We start from the raw sequence: 5,000 nt of genomic DNA, 5'->3' as shown, positions 1-5,000 counted from the left end.
GCACGTTAGACGAGGCAGGCTACCGCGGGTCTCTCGACCATCGAGGCCGTCTAACTATACCCTCGGTAAAAAAAAATTACCAGGCTGAAATTTCCATCGGGAAGCCGTACGTACGTTAGACGCAGGCAAGCTACTGCGGGTCTCTCGACCATCGAGGCCGTCTAACTGTACCCTCGGTAAAAAAATTTTACAAGGCTGAAATGTTCATCGGGAAGCCGCACGTTAGACGAGGCAGGCTACCGCGGGTCTCTCGACCATCGAGGCCGTCTAACTATACCCTCGGCAAAAAAAATTTACAAGGCTGAAATTTCCATCGGGAAGCCGTACGTACGTTAGACGCAGGCAAGCTACTGCGGGTCTCTCGACCATCGAGGCCGTCTAACTGTACCCTCGGTAAAAAAATTTTACAAGGCTGAAATGTTCATCGGGAAGCCGCACGTTAGACGAGGCAGGCTGCCGCCGGTCTCTCGACCATCGAGGCCGTCTAACTATACCCTCGGTAAAAAATTTTACAAGGGTGAAATGTTCATCGGGAAGCCGCACGTCAGACGCGGACAGCGTACCGCGGATCTCTCGACCATCGAGGCCGTCAAACTATACCCTCGGTAAAAAAATTTTACAAGGGTGAAATTTTCATCGGGAAGCCGCACGTTAGATGCGGACAGGCTACCGCGGGTCTCTCGACCATCGAGGCCTTCAAACTATACCCTCGGTAAAATTTTTTTACAAGGGTGAAATTTTCATCGGGAAGCCGCACGTTAGACGCAGGCAGGCTACCGCGGGTCTTTCGACCATCGAGGCCGTCTGACTTTACCCTCGGAAATTTTTTTTTTACAAGGCTGAAATGTTCATCGGGAAGCCGTACGTTAGACGCAGGCAGGCTACCGCGGGTCTCTCGACCATCGAGGCCGTCTGACTTTACCCTCGGAAATTTTTTTTTTACAAGGCTGAAATGTTCATCGGGAAGCCGTACGTTAGACGCAGGCAAGCTACTGCGGGTCTCTCGACCATCGAGGCCGTCTGACTATACCCTCGGTAAAAAAAATTTACAAGGCTGAAATTTTCATCGGGAAGCCGCACGTTAGACGAGGCAGGCTACCGCGGGTCTCTCGACCATCGAAGCCGTCTAACTGTACCCTCGGTAAAAAAAAATTTTACAAGGGTGAAATTTTCATCGGGAAGCCGCACGTTAGACGAGGCAGGCTACCGCGGGTCTCTCGACCATCGAAGGCCGTCTAACTGTACCCTCGGTAACAAAAATTTACAAGGCTGAAATGTTCATCGGGGAACGGTACGTTAGACGCAGGCAAGCTACTGCGGGTCTCTCGACCATCGAGGCCTTCAAACTATACCCTCGGTAAAACAAATTTTTTACAAGGGTAAAATTTTCATCGGGAAGCCGCACGATAGACGCAGGCAGGCTACCGCGGGTCTCTCGACCATCGAGGCCTTCAAACTATACCCTCGGTAAAAAAAAATTTTTACAAGGGTGAAATTTTCATCGGGAAGCCGCACGATAGACGCAGGCAGGCGACCGCGGGTCTCTCGACCATCGAGGCCGTCAAACTATACCCTCGGTAAAAAAATGTTACAAGGGTGAAATTGTCATCGGGAAGCCCCGCACGTAAGACGCAGGCAAGCTACTGCGGGTCTCTCGACCATCCAGTCTAGGCAAACTATACCCTCGGTAAATATTTTTTACGTGGGTGAAATTTTCATCGGGATGTCGCACGTTAGACGCGGACAGGTTACCGCGGGTCTCTCGACCATCGGCGGCCGGCCTAAGCCATAGCCTAGTCAAAAAGTGTTACAGGTTGACAATTTTTCATCGGGAAGCCGCACGTAAGAATAGTACAGCAGGTCTCTCGATGAAACGATCACATTTCATGTAACGTAACGTAACGAAGGCAGGCATCGTACACCCTAACCCTAAGCCGCCTCTTGACGATGCACGTCCCTAACCCTAACCCTAACCCTAACCCTAACCCTAACCCTAACCCTAACCCTAACCCTAACCCTAACCCTAACCCTAACCCTAACCCTAACCCTAACCCTAACCCTAACCCTAACCCTAACCCTAACCCTAACCCTAACCCTAACCCTAACCCTAACCCTAACCCTAACCTGTTACTAAGGCCGTGTCAGGACCCAGGCTGGCATTATTCCTCGATACGTGTAGGTACGTGGTCGGCCTGTCTGGTACCGGGCGATCACGGGTCTCTACCGCAGGCAAAGGTACGTGGTCGGCCTTTAGCGGGCTACCGCGGGGTAGGTAGATACGTGAAGACCCGCATAAGCCCGTGGTACCCCTCTAACAGGCCGTCCACGTACCTTTACCTGCGGTAGACCGCTATCAGGTCGACCACGTCCCTCCTTACCCGCGGTAGCTGGCTACCGAGGCCGTCGACGTTCCTTTGCCTGCCGTAGCCCGCTATCAGGTCGACCACGTCCCTCCTTATCCGCGGTAGCTGGCTACCGAGGCCGTCGACGTTCCTTTGCCTGCCGTAGCCCGCTATCAGGTCGACCACGTCCCTCCTTATCCGCGGTAGCTCGCTTCCGAGGCCGTCGACGTACCTTTACCTGCGAAAGCCCGCTATCGGGTCGACCACGTCCCCTTCTTACCCGCGGTAGCTCGCTACCGAGGCCGTCGACGTACCTTTGCCTGCGGTAGCCCGCTATCGGGTCGACCACGTCCCTCCTTACCCGTGGTAGCTGGCTACCGAGGCCGTCGACGTTCCTTTGCCTGCGATAGCCCGCTATCGGGTCGACCACGTCCCTCCTTACCCGCGGTAGCTCGCTTCCGAGGCCGTCGACGTACCTTTACCTGCGGTAGCCCGCTATCGGGTCGACCACGTCCCTTCTTACCCGCGGTAGCTCGCTACCGAGGCCGTCGACGTACCTTTGCCTGCGGTAGCCCGCTATCGGGTCGACCACGTCCCCTCCTTACCCGTGGTAGCTGGCTACCGAGGCCGTCGACGTCCCTTTACCCGCGGTAGCCCGCAATCGGGTCGACCACGTACGATGAGACCCGCGGTAGCCCGCTAGCACGGCCGTCCACGTCCCTTTACCCGCGGTAGCTCGCTATCGGGTCGACCACGTACGATGAGACCCGCGGTTGCCCGCTAGCACGGCCGTCCACGTCCCTTTACCCGCGGTAGCTCGCTATCGGGTCGACCACGTACGATGAGACCCGCGGTAGCCCGCTAGCACGGCCGTCCACGTCCCTTTACCCGCGGTAGCTCGCTATCGGGTCGACCACGTACGATGAGACCCGCGGTTGCCCGCTAGCACGGCCGTCCACGTCCCTTTACCCGCGGTAGCTCGCTATCGGGTCGACCACGTACGATGAGACCCGCGGTAGCCCGCTAGCACGGCCGTCCACGTCCCTTTACCCGCGGTAGCTCGCTATCGGGTCGACCACGTACGATGAGACCCGCGGTTGCCCGCTAGCACGGCCGTCCACGTCCCTTTACCCGCGGTAGCTCGCTATCGGGTCGACCACGTACGATGAGACCCGCGGTAGCCCGCTAGCACGGCCGTCCACGTCCCTTTACCCGCGGTAGCTCGCTATCGGGTCGACCACGTACGATGAGACCCGCGGTAGCCCGCTAGCACGGCCGTCCACGTCCCTTTACCCGCGGTAGCTCGCTATCGGGTCGACCACGTACGATGAGACCCGCGGTAGCCCGCTAGCACGGCCGTCCACGTCCCTTTACCCGCGGTAGCTCGCTATCGGGTCGACCACGTACGATGAGACCCGCGGTTGCCCGCTAGCACGGCCGTCCACGTCCCTTTACCCGCGGTAGCTCGCTATCGGGTCGACCACGTACGATGAGACCCGCGGTAGCCCGCTAGCACGGCCGTCCACGTCCCTTTACCCGCGGTAGCTCGCTATCGGGTCGACCACGTACGATGAGACCCGCGGTAGCCCGCTAGCACGGCCGTCCACGTCCCTTTACCCGCGGTAGCTCGCTATCGGGTCGACCACGTACGATGAGACCCGCGGTTGCCCGCTAGCACGGCCGTCCACGTCCCTTTACCCGCGGTAGCTCGCTATCGGGTCGACCACGTACGATGAGACCCGCGGTTGCCCGCTAGCACGGCCGTCCACGTCCCTTTACCCGCGGTAGCCCGCTATCGGGTCGACCACGTACGATGAGACCCGCGGTACCTTCTCAGCCGCGGGTAAGCCCGCTGAAAAAAAAAAAAAAAAATTTTTTTTTTTTCCCATCGCATGCGGTAGCACCGCTATCAGGTCGACCACGTACCTTCTCAGCCGCGGGTAAGCCCGATGAAAAAAAAAAAAAAAAAAAAAAATTCCCATCGCATGCGGTAGCCCCGCTATCAGGTCGACCACGTACCTTCTCAGCCGTGGGTAAGCCCGATGAAAAAAAAAAAAAAAAAAAAAAATTTTCCCATCGCATGCGGTAGCCCCGCTATCGAGGACGACCACGTCCCTTCTCAGCCGCGGGTAAGCCCGATGAAAAATTTTTTTTTTTTTTTTTTTTTTTTTTTCCCATCGCATGCGGTAGCCCCGCTATCGAGGACGACCACGTCCCTTCTCAGCCGCGGGTAAGCCCGATGAAAAAAAAAAAAAAAAAAAAAAAAATTTTCCCATCGCATGCGGTAGCCCCGCTATCGAGGACGACCACGTCCCTTCTCAGCCGCGGGTAAGCCCGATGAAAAAAAAAAAAAAAAAAAAAAAAAATTTTTCCCATCGCATGCGGTAGCCCCGCTATCGAGGACGACCACGTCCCTTCTCAGCCGCGGGTAAGCCCGATGAAAAAAAAAAAAAAAAAAAAAAAAATTTCCCATCGCATGCGGTAGCACCGCTATCAGGTCGACCACGTACCTTCTCAGCCGCGGGTAAGCCCGATGAAATTTTTTTTTTTTTTTTTTTTTTTCCCCATCGCATGCGGTAGCCCCGCTATCGAGGACGACCACGTCCCTTCTCAGCCGCGGGTAAGCCCGATGAAAAAAAAAAAAAAAAAAAAAAAAAA

The sequence above is a fragment of the Mytilus trossulus genome, unplaced genomic scaffold, assembly GCF_036588685.1.
Source record: "Mytilus trossulus isolate FHL-02 unplaced genomic scaffold, PNRI_Mtr1.1.1.hap1 h1tg001137l__unscaffolded, whole genome shotgun sequence".
Classification (NCBI taxonomy): Eukaryota; Metazoa; Mollusca; class Bivalvia; order Mytilida; family Mytilidae; genus Mytilus; species Mytilus trossulus.
The sequence above is the reverse complement of the archived record's forward strand: the minus strand, read 5'-3'. Positions refer to the sequence as shown.